General features: G+C 44.3%; 1 protein-coding gene across 6 annotated transcripts in view; it reads right to left on the bottom strand.

The window, feature by feature from the left end:
• The window catches only part of SYK (spleen associated tyrosine kinase), a 38,601-nt gene extending 20,143 nt beyond the window's left edge, over positions 1-18,458 (bottom strand). For 4 of the 6 annotated variants that reach the window (XR_014555960.1, XR_014555961.1, XM_083702030.1 and 1 more), the window contains exon 1: positions 16,355-18,458. The gene's annotated coding sequence lies outside the window, so the exon portion shown is untranslated. Of the gene's footprint in view, positions 1-9,724; positions 9,828-16,354 lie in introns of those variants that run through there. The other 2 variants (XM_083702033.1, XM_083702031.1) reach the window with 2 other exon arrangements.
• Positions 18,459-19,500: the final 1,042 nt, after the last annotated feature.

Raw genomic sequence — 19,500 nt, 5'->3', positions numbered from 1 at the left:
CAGTGGGAGGCCCCATTAGCTAAAGTGGTACCTCAGGTTAAGAACAGTTTCACGTTAAGAACGGACCTCCAGAATGAATTAAGTTCTTAACCCAAGGTACCACTGTACAACCTTCAGATTACTTTTATTGTTTTCTTCTCTTGAGATACCCTTGGTTGTAGGTGAGATTTAATCCTGAAAACACACAAGTTAACTTGGCTAATTCAACACAGGTGGAAGTGATGCTTGGATTATATGGGTGGCATATGGAGAAGTATTCCAATGAACTAAACATATTATCATATTGCAGATGTATGGCTGAGATGAGAGCTTGTGGCTCTTCTAAGGCCATGTTCATAGTTAAGGAGATTTGAATCAGGGATTTCCTGGCTCACACGCTTACCCATTGCTCTGCCCATTTCAGCAGAACTGAGACTTTTTGCCTATACCACTATATACTTACTGCTCAAACATACATGCTAGGTTTGCTACCACAAGTGCAACTGCCTTTTAAATCTTTCTAACTGCTGCTGAATTACAGGAAAGTCCATGTTTGCTTATCATACTGCAGCCCTGGTCTATGGTTAGACCAAAAAAACCATCTTATAAGCTTTGTTGCTTGTGTTATTCTCTACCCACTACTCTAGGTTTTTTTTTTCTAGACTGCAATGCACTTTGATTATGCTTTTAAAAATTATTTTCATGTTACACAGGAAGCCACAAATGCTCAGCTCCTCAGCATTTAAGTATTTGTATCTCTCTAGCTGCAAGCGTCTAACCTGCCTTTCTGTTTCCTTCTGTGGCTAGTGGACATTCAAAAGTTGCCTACTTTAACCAAAAGGCACTTTTTAATCAGTGTGCAAGAAAATGAGTGGAAGATAAGAGAGACAAGCACAGAACTATTGATCAATGAAACACCTTTCCCTCAGCAAAAACCAAGATATATAAACACTAACTTAAATATATATATATATAAGGGAAGTAACTGAGAATGAGACATATAAAAACAAGTGCCTAGCTTCCAGTCTCTAGCGAAACTGAGAATAAAAGGTACAATGGACCCTCCCTGTTTCCCAAATCAGAACTGTTTCAATGACTGAAAGAACAAGAAAGGGTCTGATAATAAAGTGTCAAACCTTTAAAAATTCCCAATACAAGACTGCCTTCAGATGATTTCTAAAGGTTGTGTAGTTCTGTATCTCCTTGACATCTGAAGGGAGGGCGTTCCTCAGGAAGGGCACCACTACCAAGAAGGCCCTCTGCCTGGTTCCCTGTAGCTTCACTTCTCACAGTGAGGGAACCACCAGAAGGCCCTTGGAGCTGGACCTCGGTGTCCGTGCTGAACAACAGGGGTGGAGACGCTCCTTCAGGTCTACTCTGTCAAGGCCATTTAGGGTTTTAAAGATTAGGTGGCTGGCAAGTGATTTCTTTCTTTCTTTCCTTTCTTCTCACCTGGCAGGTGAGTTGCCACTGCTACCTTGCTGCTGTTCTGTGAGCTGAAATCTTAAATACTCTATGATGCTGTTTCCTTTCCATGTGTATTATGCAGAAAAAGAAATGGGAGCCATTTCTTTTCCTGTAGAAGGTTCCTGGAAAGGAAACTGATTTCATTCTTTCCCAACAAGCGGCATTTGAGGCTTCGTTCTGCAGTGCAGGCATGAGCTGGCAGAGGCAGCTCAGCTTTTGGCTTTCCTCTGGCTTAATTAGGCAAAAAAAGAAGGAAGGTAAATTTGCCTTTGCCTGCCTCATCCCATATGCCCAGTATTGGGTGTATGGAAAGGGGGTACCACCCCAGGAAGCCCTTGAAATACAGGACCCCTGGCCAAATGACAATCTTCTTTTTTAATTCAATAGAAAAAGTTAAATGTTTCTCCAGGAATGTTAGAGCCCCCCGAGAATTTCAACGGAATCTCTTTGAATCCCAAGTTGTGTAAAATGATGGAATTTGGGGGGGGGGGGCACATTTTCCATATTACTTATGTCCAGACAACAGAAAGATCTGCTGGGAGGCATTATCAGACTTGCTGTTGTCACACCATGGGGTGGTAACAAGGATGGGTGTCAAAAAGCTCTATGGGTGCTGCTACCTTGTTGGAAATGGATGCAGTTTTGGATGCTGACAGCACTGTATTATGGGTTCCTGGGCTCTGTTTATGTGTGTGGAGACTCTGCTTTCTACGTGCTGCTCAAAAACTAAGGCTTCTCTCATTTTCAAGTGACATTTCAGTTTACCAGCCACTCACTTAACTGAACTGTACAAAAGAAGAAAACCCCCCAACCCCAACCCATGATTTAGCATGATGCAAGGGAAGAAAGCTGAATAGTTATACATCTGCAAGTGTGTGAAAATGTAAAGCTGGCATCTCTAGGAAGTGGTACATGTACATAAAAAAGGCACTAGAGTCAGAGCTACTACAGTAATGATATGCAAAAATGAAAAGCTCAGCTGTGTAATAAAAAAGTTAAATAGCAATAAGTTGCCCTAAAAATAACTGTCAATCCAATGCCCTGAATGTTTATGTTCAGCATAAATGAGGGGAAAAATATTTAGTATGCCAACATAGCACTTTTCCAGATGGATTTTAACTTTTAGACAAGAGGAGGAATGCAGTTTTCTAAGACAGCTTAGATAGGAATCAAGCTAATCTTTCACACAAAACATGAACTGAATAACACTCAAGTTGCTACTTAACAACAAGTGTTGTTAATTAGGAAAAGTCAAATTATCTTCCAAATTTAGGTTCTCTCATCTCCACAAGAGAAGCAATGGGAAAATATATATGAAGGACTTGCACAATAAAATTAAATATCCCAGAAATATCCCATTGTTTTACAGCTTGTAAAAAATACAAAACTAGGGCAAGATTGGCAATGTGTTAGTCTGAGATGCTAAGATGGGGAAATGCGCGGGCCCCACTATAGATATACAAAGGCCCAAATCGCATGAGCCAGTGCACTGAAAAACATCAGACAGGGGCAGCACATCCCAGAACTTGATTCTGTCACCCGCCATGCACATCAGTTTATGCTGTATTGCTGCTTACACCTCAGCCTCTGTACAGGAATGCATGGCGGAAGAGTCATTATGCTTGCTTGGTCTAGTAAAGAAAACAGAGGGATCACCCTTTTGCCTGGCATCCTATAGTCTTTTGGGGGCACAGAAGCTAAGGAGACAGATGCAGAGCTACAATGAAAGAGGAATAGCAAGGAAACAGAAGTCTTTTTTCAGTATACGTATGCATGTCACTTGCCACTAATTGCACATCCGTAATTTGCAGTGACCCACAGCAGTAATGTTTCCGAAAAGTCAGTTTGGTAGCATTTGCTTTATTATAAAGAAATAAAGCAATAAATGAGAACATAAGAAGGGCATGCTGGATCAGGCCAATAGCCCATCTAGTCCAGCATCCTGGGCTGCATACACACATTATTATTATTATTATTATTATTATTATTATTATTATTATTATACTGCATTTATATACCGCTGTATATCTGGAGGTCTCAGGGCAGTTCACAGAACAAAATCAAAATATAAAACCACAAAATATATAATCAAAATAAAAAGAACAACCCAGTAACGCCCCTCTCCCCCAAAAAACACATTTCAAAAGGGCATAGGATTTCAATCAAATCAAACAAATGCCTGGTTAAAAAAGAACGTTTTTGCCTGGCACTTAAAGGTGTATAAATGAAGGTACCAGGTGAACTTCCAGGGGGGGGGGGAGTTCCATTTAAAGCACATTTAAACCCAGGACTCTGCTCCCCCACAAGAATCCTGGAAATTTTAGTGCTAGTAATAGTAGTTCTGAAAGGAGGTAATGCCAGATCCTGGGAGTCTTGGGAGAGGTTATGTGGCTCAAATGTATGGTTTGCATGCAACCCTGTTCTCACATTGCCCAGCAAAATGCCCAGCAGCAGGAGCTGAGAACAGTATTCTTCCCCAGTTGCTATTCCTAGCAACTGGAATTCAGAAACATACCGTCTCCAGCAGCGGAGGTAGAAGAAAGGGACTGGCTCGTATCCATTGAATTTGTCTAATCTTTTAAAAATCCATCCACGTGGATGACCATCACTACCTCGTGGGAGTGAATTCCATGGTTTAACTACGTACTTCTGCCTATTCTGAATATTCCAACATTCAGCCTTACTGAATGTCTTGAAGTTAAAGTAATTTTTCAAAAGGTAAAAACTTTTCTCTATCCAATTTCTCCATACCATGCTTAATTCTACACATCTCTATCACGTTTGCTCTTACTTGCCGTTTCTCTAAACAAAAAGCCCCAATTGTTGTAACCTGTCCTCATAATGGAATTGCTCTGCCCCTGTGATCTTTTTGGTTGCCTGCCCTTTTCTGAACCTTTCCCAGCTCTACGACGTCCTTTCTGAGTGAGGTGGCCAGAACTGTACACTGTATTCCAATTCAGGTTGCACCATAGATGTGTAACATTACTTCAGTGATGTTGGGCTGGAAGAGGTCACTACAAAAGAAGGACATACGCTTGCTGTGTCAAGTGAAAGTAACTCACTAGCAACACTCAGAAAATTACCGTATCCTCTTAGGGGTAGCTATGCAAAGACGCTTCTCACCCTGTCCAGATTACAGGTCAATAAATTTACATAAAAGTTAATGATAGATCTAGAAGCCACTGAACTTTTTACCAAATGTTTGAGCTGCAGCTCATAGGCAGGAATTACGCCAATCCAGTACATATCAGAGCAAAGTACAGATTGTGAGAAAATATGCCTTTAAAACAGGCAGAACTGAAACCTGTTTTTGTCTTCCCCTTTTTTCACTTTACCTCCCGTTAATCACAGGCAGAATGACCAGTGGTGAGGGCTAGTGAGGCCTGTGGTCCAAAACAACTGGAGGACATCAAACTTGGGAAGGCTGTGCTGTAGAAGAGTTGGAGAAGGCCTTCTGGTCACCTATTCCAATGCTCTGCTCAGCGTAGAGAATCCAGAGCTTAAGACATCCCCAAAAGATGTCTAAGTCTAGTCTAAGCTTTAAGACCTCCAGCACGGGAGAGCCCATCATTCCTCCAGCTATTTGATTTCATTACTGAGCTATTATTTCTGTGAAGATGCCTCTCCTAACATTCAGGCACAACTCTAACCCTCTCGTAACTTAAGCCCATTCAATCTAGTCATGCCCTTTGTCTTCTTCTGTGTCACTAAGAGCCAAAACTATTTGAAAATGTTCTCTCTTGCTCATACTTCACCTGCTTAGTCTTCTCTGGGCTAAACATACCCAACTTCTTCACTCTTTCCTCCTAGGATTTGTTTTACATATCACTCATTTCTTGCCCTCCTCTACCCCGGTTCTGCTTTATATTCTTAAAACTGCAGTGCATTCATTTTTGTAAGTCACTCTGAGATTCATTTTTCTGAGGGGAAGAGACTAATAAATATAACAGTAACAGTAACAGTAACAATAGCAACAGCTTGATACAACGCTTGAAGCTGACTATGCTGAAAGCAAACAAAAACTTTAGTCTGGCTATGCTAATTATACTCTGGTCTTACAAGAATCACACTCTTTTTGTCAGTTTTTCAGAAACGCTTCCTGTGCTTCTCTGAAAATGTGTCCCCATGACCATACACATTTTTGCTCAAAGTGCTTCGCACAAGTCTAATACAATCACCATAACTCATAATAAAAATAAGATCTACAACATAAACACTAGGAATTAACTGCTAATTTGAAATATATCAAAAATTGAACACTTCATGTAGAATGTCCCAGGTTCAAACCCCAGCTCTCCAGGTGGGATTCTGAATGCCCCCTGCCTGAAATCCTGAAGAGCTTCTGCCTGTCTACTCCAACAATAATCAGCCAGATGGACTGATGGTTTGACTCAGTGTAAGGGAGCTCCCTATATCCCTACAAAGCTTACCAACAGTTCCAATTAACAGTATACAATACCTTCACATCCCAAAGTAGCCACAAAGCTGGTGGCATTAGTGCCTAGCACCTGCCATAACATTTATATTTTGACCCTAATGTCCAGAAAGCCCCTTCGGAGTTTTTCTTGCAGCAACTTCCTTGTGAAAACTGCAGAACAGGACAAGGCAGGTGGAAAGACAAACACTGTTGTGGTTAAACAAACTTAGGCTAAGTTTTACCACACATGAAAAACTTAAAACAAATCCTTATTTCCTGATGAATAGCCTTTGGACTATAATGTAACTTAAATAGAAAACTACCTTTAGAAAGATTTTTCCTCCGAAAGCATTTTATTTTAAAAAATCTGATTTAAATAAAATAATAATATATATATCATTGATTTTTATCCACCCTGATATGCAGCATCGGCAGAGGTGTACCTAGGCTCCCTTCCACCCTTGACAAGGAGATGTATCAGCACCAGCCCGCCCATCTCCAGAAAAAACAAACCCATGATGTAATTCAATCATCACAAATGACTTTTGAACTGGGCATTTAACAGCATTCTACTCAAAAGTAAATCCAACCAAGTTCCGTGGGGCTTGCTCCTATGAAAGTAGGTACACAACCTCAATCTGGCAAGTAAGAGGCAGGAACTTCTGACAATACCTCGCTTGCCTTTTCATTACTTCTGTCAAGGAGCCAGCAGAAAGGCAATAACTTGGAGGTTGTGCCCCAGTGCATCCTTTACTCCGAAGTAAGCCCTGCTTAACTCAATGGCCCTTGCTCTCTGGGGTAAACTTGCAGTGGCGCACGTGCTGGAAATTGGTCAAGCCGGGAAAGAAACCAGGAAAAAGCGACTTGGCTATCGTAAATTAAGAGCCTCGCCTGATGTTTCTCAGTTACAACATCAGCTGAAAGGCTGCTCTTAGGGCAAGCAAGGGGGATCAGAGGGTGGGGAGAAGCTCTCACAGGGACTGGTAAGGGGACCCTGCAGCTGCTGAGACAGCCCACACCGGCATCCAGATTCCTCAGCTGAAGTTCCAAGAGAGACACAATTTTTGCGCCTTCCTCCTGGCCTGCACCCTTGGCAAAGACCAACCTTACCAACCCCTAAGTACTACTCTGAGCATTGCACACCCAAACTTTGGCCTTGTTCAGAACTTGGATGAATGCATGAGGCTCAAAGTAAGATTGTGTGTGTTCAGTATAAGGTTTGAAACAGCCCCATGTGTATGACTGTAAATGCAACAGGCTCTTTCCGTGCAGTCGGGAAACCTGTGTGCACAGCACAGGCATGTTTTGCATGCACAGGTGCTCTTTTTAATCCTGTGCAATGAATGTATGGTCAAGCATATGCAATCCCACTTCCACATCCTTGACTACTATCTGAAAGGGGTTCCTATCACTAGTACTCACTTCAAGATCTGTTGTATTTAAATTCTTTTTTACTGTAAGCTGCCCAGGGAATTGTAAATAAATAAAATGTACTCCACTCAGTGAAATGGCTTTAATTCTTGGATTTCCTCTGCTGCCATATAATTTCTTCAGCTGCTAGCACAGTTCATTGAACTTATTCTTTACAGTGTTTTGACAGGGTCCACACACTAGAAATGCAATAGGATGTCGGGCAATTATAGGAAAATCTGGCAAAAGTTGAGCAGAACTGTTAATACTATTCCGTGCAACCCCAATCTCTGAGCAGCAAGAGACTCCAGGGGTTCCAATGTTTACTCACTGTTTCGTTTTATTAGAATGAAGGTCAACTGAGCCTGTGGTGTCTTTAGGCTATATGGTTTTATTTGCACACATACACAACTTGAGCATAGGATGGAGGGGATCAAAGAATTAACACTCCAACATATCTTGCTTCCCCATTAGGTGCTCAGGGAAGCTCCAAGTCACACAAACACCACTCTGGAGATTGTTTTTCTACTTTACAAGGTAATGTGGCTTCCAACTACATAAGCAGGGGTTACTCCCCTTTGTCTCTATGGCAGCAGGGCAACCTTGTCTGCCCAGTTCAGTGGCTTCTTCTAATAGTTTCTAAACCTTACATACACAGGATCATATGATTGGAAGGGCCCCATGGGTATCAGCCAGACTGACCCCACAACCTATAACACTATGTTTAATTTTGCACCAAAACTGGGCCACCAAGACAGCAGTAGCAGAACAACTTCATCAAGCTTCCTTGCATCTTAATACATTTCCAACAGACACCATTTTTATAATGTTCATTGGACACCAGTGTGCTCTGAATGCCATTGCGGGCTGAATCAATTTCAAACAAAAAGTCTAGATTGGACATTTCAGGGCTATTGCTCACTGTAGAGGCCTGAGCGGGGTTTCCTTGTTCCATCTTCCATGGTTACTGTTGAGATCTTTGTGTATCTGTAATTTTCCCTGGGGGAAGGGTTAATACTACCAGTGAGGATGGGTTAAACATGCCTTCAGTCAAATTCAGAATCTCCTGTTTTAAAGTTTTAAACCCACAATATCAAGAGATCTGGTCACAGATCTCTTATGTCAGGTGTGTGGTCAGGTCCTCAGATCCATGGAGGAAAGTGTTTTCTCCTAGATGGAAAGCTGTAGGTTCTACAAACCAAAGGTAAGCCATATTTATAGCAATGGAATTGAATGAAGTCATATTGACAGCAGCGGAGGTGAACTTTATTTAAGCTCCATATATTTCAATAGGGTTTACTTGCTAATAATTTTTGCTGGATTTGTGCCAGCTGTTCTGTTCCCCTGTCTTTCTGCTTTCAAACTGTATCTTTCTTGTCAATGCTAGTAGACAACCATGTGGAATATTATGTAGAAAGGTGCTGTATCTCCCTAACCCAAATCAATTATTAAATGAGACATCTCTGGTTGAGTACCAGCCACGTAACTATCAGATTTGTTCATCTGTGGATCTATAATGTAACATACCTGAAACTTGCTGTGCTATATTTCACTCATGCTTGTGTCTAGACCTCTAGGAAATTTTGTTTAGGGGAGTATTTTCTGTAGAGCCCTATAATACAGTGGACCCTCCAGATGCGAACTTAATTCGTCCCGGGGGTCCGTACTTACCCTGAAAAGTCCATAGCCAGAGGTGCCGATTCTGTACGCATGTGGCATGATAGAGTGCTTCTGCGCATGCATGTGCAGCAAAACCCAGAAGTATACACTTCCAGGGTTGCTGTGTTCGTAACTCGAAATTACTTTACCCAAAGGTAACATAACCTGAGGTACCACTGTATATAGTTAGCAATCCTACTAGAAAGTATGCTAAATACCTTTATTAAGGTTTGTAAATGCAGTGTTTAAAATGTTTAAGTACTTACTCTTTTAAATTGTGTAATTTTATAATAAGTATCTTCCTAGTACAATGTTAATTCTATCCCTTCCTTTCAACATTGTTCCCTTTATCTCTGGGATTCATGCCAGCTTAAACTAAATAGCTGTCTCATTATTTTTTTCCCTAAAGTGGCGTTGGATAAATTTTACAATACTTCTATCACAATGGAACAAAAGTCATTCTGTTTTGTAAAAAACACAAGTGAAAACTTACTAATTTTTTGCCAGTCTTTTTTCTTTAACAATCAGTATTAAAGGTTCCCCTCCTCCTTTCTTTCTGCTGTTCCTGCCGTTGTTGTAATCTGTTACGTGCATTACGGCCACTCTTTATATTGCAACTTTTACAGATGGAGAAGTGAATCCTGCAACTGGCCCTTTCGGTTTTGAAAAGCAGATTACAATAAACACAAGAAAGCCCCTTAAAACAGAACCAGGCACCCCCTGCTGAAGTGACTAACTATCTATCTATCTATCTATCTATCTATCTATCTAATCTCCAATGATGTTATTTACCTGTTTATTATGCTTGTATCTCAAACTCCCTCTGGAAAGCTCAGAAGAGTTCACTCGGGTTTCCTGGTTAGTAACTTGCCCAGGTTCTGGCCAAGTTAAGACTGACTTGGGAGGGGCAAATAACCTCCGTTGTTAAATGCAGAATATTTGCTCCTCCCATCAGAAGTGTTCTAATTCTTGAGTTCAGTTTTTATTTTGACAGGGAATAAAATTATACTGTTTAAACATATTCACCAACATTCAACAAGAAAGATCTACATACAGAAACAAGATTTCTGCACACTGATTTCTATCTTCTCGGATTGGAAATCATAAACAGGATAATGCACATATGCACTGTACTGTTCAGGCAAGACTTTTATTGCTAGATGTCTCTCTTGGTGCAAACTGGGATTTACAACCCCATCTGGGACGTCTAGCTACATTCTATCTTTTATTCGTTTGTTGAAGACATTTATATATCACTTAATTGTTCGCATTTCATGGCAGTGTACATAAAAACAATCTACAGAAAACAAACGCAGGACAAATACAGGATAATAAAACATTAAAACTTTATCATAAAACCTGGTCTGCTGGAAGAAGATAGACTTCGTCATGCACCTGAAGCTAGGAAGTAGTGTGCCTGTCTAATTTCAGCTGGGAGGGAGTGCCACAGGCTTGGACACAGCACACTGAATGCACATCTAGTAGTTATGAGCTGTGCCTCTAAATCATTGGGAACCACCAACAGAGATTCCTGCATAGATCTTGGTAATTGGGCCAGGATATAAAAGATCAGGCAGTCCTTAAGATCTACTGGACCCATATTGTCAGTGGCGTAGCGTGGGTTGTCAGCACCCGGGGCAAGGCAAGTAATTTGTGCCCCCTAACCTGTGGATTTGCGCCCCCTAACCCGTGGATTTGCGCCCCCTAACCCTAACCCCCAGATGTTGCGCCCGGTGCAACCCCCCACGCTACGCCACTGCATATTGTGGAGGGCCTTGAAAATTAATATGAGAACTTTGAATCTGGCTACCAGTAATGCATGAGCAGCTAGTGCAAGCTTTTAAGCACTGCAGCTGTGTGCTGGCCATGGTCTGTCTCCGTCAGCAGGCTAGCTGCTGCATTTTGCACCAGTTGTAGCTTCTGTACTGGGTGCAAGGGTAACCCTGTATAGAGCACATTGCAACCATCAAGTCCTAAGGTTTACTTATATATTTCATTATTGCATTTATAAAAAGCAGCCCAGTAATATCACCATATTTTTCCCGTGTATAAGACAAGTTTTTTTGCTATAAAAAAATGGGGGTCGTCTTGTACAGGGAACATGGGCACCTGGGGGAATTTTTTAAAATATTTAAGCATGTGTCTGGGATTTTGGCTTGGGCAGGCAGAGGCGGTCCCTCCTGCTACCACCCCACCTTTCTCTCTCTCCCCCCCCCCCCCGGCTGCATGCTGGCGACTGGCTCACCTCCTGAAGCCCCCGCTGGCTCGGCCATCGGATCGAGAGCAGCCGCCGCCGCTGCTGCTGCGAGCTGCTTCAGCTACCTCTCCTTGCCCTTCTTTCCTGTATTTCCTTTTCTCCTCTCAAACTTCCACACTGCCCCCAGCCCACTCACCACCTTCCTCAGCTCAGTTTGCTCGATGGCATGGCCCGGATGCAGAGCAGCTGCTGCCTTCCCCCAGCTATTCCTTGGCATCCTGCTTGGGAGTCTGCTTCCCCGCAGCAGCAGCTGCCACTGAGGGGGAGTGTGTGGAGCCCCAATCACTGCCTCTGCTTCTGCACCACGGTGCACTGCAAGCACCTCATGCTGGAAACTTTGAGGGCAATTGCCCCCCAAAAGATCAACAACTTGCCACCACCAATCATCCAGATTTTCACTTCTATTTTAAGATTTCATTTTCTTAATTTTGGGCTAAAAAAATAAGGGTCGTCTTCTACATGGGGGCATCTTATACATGAAAGAATATGGTATGGTGGCTTACATGATACTATTAAAAGCACAATATTTTAAATCACCCCAACTTCCAGAATAAAAGCTGCTAGCAAATAGAAAAACAGAACCAGTGGTTCAAAACACTAAACTTAGTTTGTAAAAAAAAAGGACTGGAAGACAAAACCTGGCACCCAAATGGCCTTGAAGAAAATACAGTGGTACCTCATGGTTTTGTGTTTTAGTGTAGTTTTCTGATACAGTGGTACCTCAGGTTACATACGCTTCAGGTTACAGACGCTCCAGGTTAGCTAAAGTGGTACCTCAGGTTAAAAACAGTTTCAGGTTGAGAATGGACCTCCAGAACAAATTAAGTTCTTAACCCAAGGTACCACTGTATTGTGGCCCTCTTGAGGGAGCACATTCTCCCTGGTACCACCTGTTTCACTTCATGGGTCCTCTGAAGAGGATCTTAAGGTCTGGATAAGTATATATGGGAGTAGATGATCTTTCAGCTATCCTGGTCCCAGCCTGTTAAGCGCTTTAAATGTTAAAACCAAGACAATGAATTTGGTCCAGAAAGACTGGGAGCCTGTTTAGCTGTTAAAACACTGTTGTGATATGTTGAAATTGCCAGCTCCCAGCTAACAGTTTTACAGCACTGATTTGAACCAATTGGACCAAGGCACTTCCATGATGCTATATTTTAGTTGCATTAGACTAAATAATTGTAGGTCACTTTGAGTTTACATATTGTTTTTAAAAAGTGACCAATATGTCCAATAAATAAAAACATACAGAAATAAGGGCATGGCTGAATTAGATGGTTTATTTCTTCACACAAGAAGCACAAAGGAGTGGGGGGGGGGAGTCAGCCCTGAAAATATTTCCCCGTTTATCACACTGACTGCATGTAGCAGAAGTTGAAAGTTTCATAATGGAGGGTGGCAAACCCAAATGCACCTTCTAAAAATGATGCATTTGATGTTTCACTTCAAGCAAACTTCTACAATGTAGAAACAAACATGATGTTCCTTCGCCCCAGTAGTGAAACCTGAATTCTGTTTTGCATTCAACAGTCTTAACCAAATTAAAGCCTGCACAAGAGTGTTACAAAAGACAAGCTTGGGTCCCCCCCCCATGTCCAGCTCCCCTTCCCTTTCACCCCAAACTGTACCAGTGGTGCCTCGCAAGACAAAATTAATTCGTTCCGCAAGTTTTTTCGTCTTGCGAGTTTTTCGTCTTGCGAAGCACGGTTTCCCATAGGAATGCATTGAAAATCAATCAATGCGTTCCTAAGGAAACCGCCTTCAGTCCAGGTCCGGGGACAGTCTGTCCCCCGACCTCTTCTGAAGGCTGGGGGGGGGGGGACAAGGGCTTTTCTTCCCACCCCCAGCATTTTAAAAAACCCCGGGACAGCAGAGGACTTCTCCGCTGTCCCGGAGTTTTTTAAAATGCTGGCGGGCGGCAGCGCTGCCGCCCACCAGCATTTTAAGATCGCCCCGGACAGCGGACTTCTCCGCTGTCCCGGGGCAATTTTAAAGCCCCCGGGAAGGCAGGCAGGGGGGGTGAGCAAAGACTTTCGCCCCCCGCCAGCCTTCAGAAGAGGTCCAGGACCTCTTCTGAAGGCCGGTGGGGGGCGAAAGTCTTTGCTCCCCCCCCGCCGCCTGCCTTCAAAAGCCGTCCGGGATAGCGGGAAGCGCTTCCCTGCTATCCCGGACCGCTTTTAAAATGCTGGCGGTGGGGAGCAAAGCCTTTTGGCCCCCGCCGGCCTTCCTGGACCTCTTCTGAAGGCCGGAGGGGGGGGGGAAGGCTTTGCTCCCCACCGCCAGCATTTAAAAGAGGTCCCCGGAGATTTCCCTATGGGCTTTCTTCTTGCGAAGCAAGCCCATAGGGAAATTCGTCTTGCGAAGCGCCTCAAAAAACGGAAAACCCTTTCGTCTAGCGGGTTTTTCGTCTTGCGAGGCATTCGTCTTGCGGGGCACCACTGTACTGTTCTTAAAATAAAAATATTCATGCTTCTTTCAAAATGAATAAACTGCAATATTGCTGAGACCGAAACCAAGTGAAGAAATTATGAAATCCTTCCAAGCATTTAGTTTTGTTGTTGTTTTTTTGCTCAGATTTTGCTATAGGGAACTACAAGGAGGAACAACCAAAAAAGGAATGACCACAGACTTGCACAGAGAAAAAGGAATGGCTGCAAGAGGGGTTTTTTTGCTTTGTTTTTTGTAGCATGTGACCTTATTGCTTTTATTTATTTACTTAGTGAATTTACATACCACCCTATACCTGGAGGTCTCAGGGCAGTTCACAGAACAAAATAAAAATATAAAACCACAATACATATAATCAAAATAACAACCCAATAACACCCCCCCCCCAAAAAAAAGAACATTCTAAAAGGGCATAGGATGATGAACTGAAAGCCTGGTTAAAAAGGTTCAGGAAGGTAGCCTTGTTGGTCTGACGCAGTCAAAATAATCAAAAAATTGTCCAGTAGCACCTTAGAGACCAACTAAGTTTGTTCTGGATATAAGCTTTCATGTACGTGCATACTTCTTCAGACATTTTTGCCTGGCGCCTAAAGGTGTATAATAAACATGCCAGGCAAGCTTCCCTGGGGAGAGCACTGCAGAGAAGGCCCTTTTTCATGTTGCCACCCTCCAGACTTCTTGAGGAGGCACATGAAGAAGGGCCTCAGAAGATGATCTCAGGGTCCAGGTAGGTTCATAAGGAAAGAGGTGGTTCTTGAGGTATTGCAGTCCTGAGCCGTTTAAGGTTTTATAGGTCAAAACCAGCTCTTTGAATCGGGCCCAGAAACTAATTGGTAGCCAGCGCAGTCGGACCAGGATCCGTGTAATATGCTCAAACCGTCTTGCTTCGGTGAGCAACCTGGCAACTGAATTCCGCACTAACTGAAGTTTCTGAACTGTCTTCAGAGGCAGCCCTTTGCAATAATCTGACCTTGAGGTTACCAGAGCATAGTCAACAGTAGTTAAGCTATCCCTGTCCAGATAGGGGCTACCGATCAGAAGGTTGGCGGTTCGAATCCCTGCGATGGGGTGAGTTCCCGTTGCTCTGTCCCAGCTCCTGCTAACCTAGCATGCCAGTGCAAGTAGATAAACAGGTACTGCTGTGGCGGGAAGGTAAAACGCGTTTCTGTGCGCTCTCGTTTCCGTCACGGTGTCCCGTTGCACCAGAAGTGGTTTAGTCATGCTGTCCACATGACCTGGAAAGCTGTCTGTGGACAAATGCCGCTGAAGCAAGATGACCCCTGCAACCCCATAGTTGCCTCTTACTGTATTTTACTGTTCAGGGGTCCTTTACCTTTTTTCACCCTGGTCCAATGTAATGCTGGGGTGCCAAATCACCCTGCCATTCATGTACTGCCCCTTGTGGCTTTCTTTCTGCTCCGATTCATGCCTGCTGGGTATGGGCTCTTGCGTCCAGGGGTCCTTTATCTTTTTACCAGTACGTTTCTGAGCACAATTCAAAGTGTTGGTGCTGACCTTTCAAGCCCTAAATGGCCTCGGTCCAGTATACCTGAAGGAGCATCTCTACTCCCATCGTTCAGCCTGGACACTAAGGTCCAGCTCCGAGGGCCTCCTGACAGTTCCCTCCCTGTGAGGAGTGAGGTTACAGGGAACCAGGCAGAGGGCCTTCTCAGTGGTGGCGCCCGCCCTGTGGAACGCCCTTCCATCAGATGTCAAGGAAATAAACAACTACCTGACTTTTAGAAGACATCTGAAGGCAGCCCTGTTTAGGGAAGTTTTTAATGTTGATTTCTTTGGTCTTTTTAATATTCTGTTGGGAGCAGCCCAGAGTACCTGGGAAACCCAGCCAGATGGGCAGGGTATAAATAAATTATTATTATTATTATTACTTTTACTTATGGCGGCGGGGGGGGGGGGAGATGTACCAGTTCACTCTTACCCCCCTTCCCCCCCAGCTCTTTCCCACGTGAATTTCTTCAGCCGAGTGACCCCCCCCCCCTCAGACAGGGCCGGATTTAGGTTTGATGAGGCCCAAACTACTGAAGGTAATGGGGCACTTAATATGTCCAGCTGTCCTTTCTCAAAAACAAACTGTCACTTTTTTGTGTTGAATATATGGTAATTTATGGACCTCATAGGTTTCTAAAGCTATTTGCACATGCAGAATGTAGGCACCCTATACTGTGGTACCTCGGGTTACAGACACTTCAGGTTACAGACTCCGCTAACCCAGAAATAGTACTTCAGGTTAAGAACTTTGCTTCAAGATGAGAACAGAAATCGTGCTCCAGCGGCGCGGCAGCAGCAGGAGGCCCCATTAGCTAAAGTGGTGCTTCAGGTTAAGAACAGTTTCAGGTTAAGAACGGACCTCTAGAACGAATTAAGTACTTAACCCGAGGTACCACTATATCTAGAAATAAGCACACCATTGATGTCTCTAGGCTAGGAGGCAGGGCCCATTACTCACATCACAGGAGCCTACCAACACAAAACACTATTGCTGTATGTAGGTTTTATTTTACTTATTTTTTTATCTTATATTTTGGAAATGTACATACAGGGTTTAAAATTTTATTGGGGCCTCAGCTATAGGTAGCTTAGCTTATACGTAAACCCGGCACTGCCCTCAGGCCCCAAGCCGCGGCTCCCTTCGTTCCCATACCCTTCCCCCCCCCCCCCGTCCCTCCTTCAACTGAGGGCGAAGAAGCGTCTCTTACCTGAGGGGAATGGGCGGGAAAACTGACGTGACGTCGCTGTCTCTCCTCAGGAGACGCGGCCTTCCCAGGGGTGAGAGGATAGAAGAGACCCGGGGCTTGGAGACGGGCCGCCGGCCACCTGCCTGGGCGAGGCTCGACCCGCAAGCCGCCGAGCCTCCTTCCTCGCTTGTCGCGCCCTTTCCGCGAAGCAGCAGCCCGAGTGTCCGCGGCGGCGAAGAAGGCCGGCCTGGGCTCGGCGGTCTCTCTCGGGCCACGCCTGCCGGGCCCCGCCGAAGGAGCCCCGGGTCCGTTCAGGATGACTGGAGCGCCCGCTTCCTCATTTTCGAGTTTCCTCAGCGGCTGGGTTTCGGCAGAGCGGCACTTCCTCGTCGGCGCCAAGGCCAGCTGCCTTCATTTGCTTAAGAGCGGTTTAACGGGGGGCGGTGCGGGCGGTGTTTGGGGCTTTCGGTACCCCGAGTGGGACGGAGGCGCTGGGGAAGATGGGGCCCGACCCGGTTGCCGCTTCTCCGGCGCCTCTGCGCTCGGCAGGAATCTCCCCTTCCCTGCCCTCGCTTTTATTTCCATGCCAAGTAAAAGCGCAGGTTCTGCTTTTTCCGCGCACGCCGTAGCGATTGGCTCCTGCCTGGCAGCCGGGGTTGGGCTAGATGACCCCTGGGGTCCCCTTCCTAACTCTGTGATTCTATGATTTCTCCTGAAATCTTGTGCTTCTTAACGTTGAAGTCATGGACTGGGGTGGGGCGTGCAGCCGCACCCCCCTAAATCAAGTGAATAAATAAAAATACTTAACTAAAAGTAGATACAGTGATACCTCGAGTTACATACGCTTCAGGTTACGTAGGCTTCAGGTTACAGACTCCTCTAACCCAGAAATAGTACCTCAAGTTAAGAACTTTGCTTCAGGATGAGAACAGAAATTGTGCAGTTGCGGCGCAGCAGCAGCAGGAGGCCCCATTAGCTAAAGTGGTGCTTCAGGGTAAGAACAGTTTCAGGTTAAGAACGGACCTCTGGAACAAATTAAATACTTAACCCAAGGTACCACTGTACATATTTTAAAAATATTTATGCTTTTCAAATTCATACATTTCACTAATTTTACAATTTTATTTTCCTTCGTTAAAATAACAGGCGATCCCCCAAAGCCTTTTCCCCTACTTCCTGCTACACAAAATTATTCTGTAAGGAAACAGGGTGGATTGCCCTGCCATTTTCATGGATTGCTCCAGAAAAAATATATGGGCTTCCCCAAGGCTGGGCAGATCTCAACATGACAGCGAGGCACTGTATTTAGCTGGTATTGTGTCTTCTAGTAAATGTTGGAAGTCTTTTATAAAAATGATGGCACTGCAGGATGGCTGGAGCAAGTAGGTAAAATCAAGGGCCTGGCCAAGGGAACAGTAAAAGCAATATAACAAAACATCTAATCTTACAATCATTTTAACGTTTAAACTGACTCCCTTCCCCCTCTTTCTGCAGTTGCTTGAATTCATTTTGTTCATATGCAGCCTGTAGAACATTCTCCTTCTGGAGAATGCCCTGGAGCATACCAGGAGAGTTTTAGGGGGAAAAATGTGTTCTTTTTTCAAAAGGGATGTCTGTCAGTTAGACTGAGTATGCCTAAGCCCTTTGGTGGGCCAAAAGCAGCACTCTTGCATGTGACCCAGTGACATTACTGTGGATTTCCATGCCTGTAACATGTCAACATCCTTGGGTCTTACCTGCTTGGATGCCCATATCTGAATGGAGGAAGTAGGCAGATGAGTTGGAAGTATATACATATGCGGTTGCTCCCGACAATACTGGGATGCAGGTGATCCTGAGGTCTAAACCACTGAGCCTAGGGCTTGCCGATCAGAAGGTTGGTGATTCGAATCCGCGCAACGGGGTGAGCTCCCGTTGCTCGGTCCCTGCTCCTGCCAACCTAGCAGTTCGAAATCACGTCAAAGTGCAAGCAGATAAATAGGTACCGCTCTGGCGGGAAAGTAAACGATGTTTCCATGTGCTGCTCTGGTTCGCCAGAAGTAGCTTAGTCATGCTGGTCACATGACCTAGAAGCTGTACGCCGCTCCCTCGGCCAATAAGGCGAGATGAGCGCCGCAATCCACGACTGGACCTAACTGTCAGGGATCCCTTTACCTTTACATATGCAGTTGCTCCTGACAATACTGGGTTGACCTATCACACTGTGAGACCACCTCACACTCCTCATGGTGTTGGACTCAGCACTTGCCATCAGTCCCAGCCAGTCACGGATGATGGGAGTTAGAGTCGTACATCCCTGATCTGGAAATTAGGAGAACACACACACACCCTTTGGATGAGTATATTAGATTGTTTATAGTTAAAATGTGCCTGCCAAAGCATTATATCTTCATGAGTGGCCTCATCCATTTTGCTATGTATGTGGCAGCTTCCTTTGCCTGTGTGATAGATAACTGAGGATAGCACAACCTTTCAGATTTTCAAGGAAGTAATGGGGGACGACGACTGTATTGTTAATTTGGCAATTGTCCTTGCATTTATATGTGCTTTCTAGCTAACCTCAGCCACGACAGCAAAGAGCATTGCTCCACGCTTCAGCTACTCTTGGAAATTAAGTTTTAGTAGGTATGCTACCACAGCTGCAGCGATTTCCCATAATGCCAGGGCATTCCCAGCCACTCCTTCTTTGCAAAGGTGTGAGTGAGGGAAAAGGTAGATTAGGTTGTGCAAGAACTAAGGACCTGCCTTTTCCAAATTTCCCAATAGGCAGAATTCCCATCCAGCAGGTTGAGCTGCTTTCTTTCTCCCTTGGATATTGTGTAATAGTTAGTAATTTGAAAAGTTAGGAGTTCAACCAGCAGGATAAATCTACAGTGCTGGAAATGAACTGTTTGGGATGAAGAGACTGAGGCTGTATCCCTATGGGGGTATTATCTTACACAATGAGTAGCTCAGATCTGTTTTTTCCATGTGCACACAGGTGCAAGTATGTTCACAGATAAGTGTTTTAAATGTTCTGCATCTGAATTGTAAGCCAATATTTCCCATATACACTAGTGGGTGGTTCTTGATGGGATGTCTCTATGTGGCATATGCATGTCCCCTCCGTTCAATTACATACCTACCCTCCATTACCATTAAAAAAACAACAGTCATGCATTCGGGTA

The sequence above is a fragment of the Podarcis gaigeae genome, assembly GCF_964106915.1.
Source record: "Podarcis gaigeae genome assembly, chromosome: 11".
Lineage (NCBI taxonomy): Eukaryota > Metazoa > Chordata > Lepidosauria > Squamata > Lacertidae > Podarcis > Podarcis gaigeae.
This window is presented reverse-complemented; position numbering and strand designations above follow the sequence as displayed.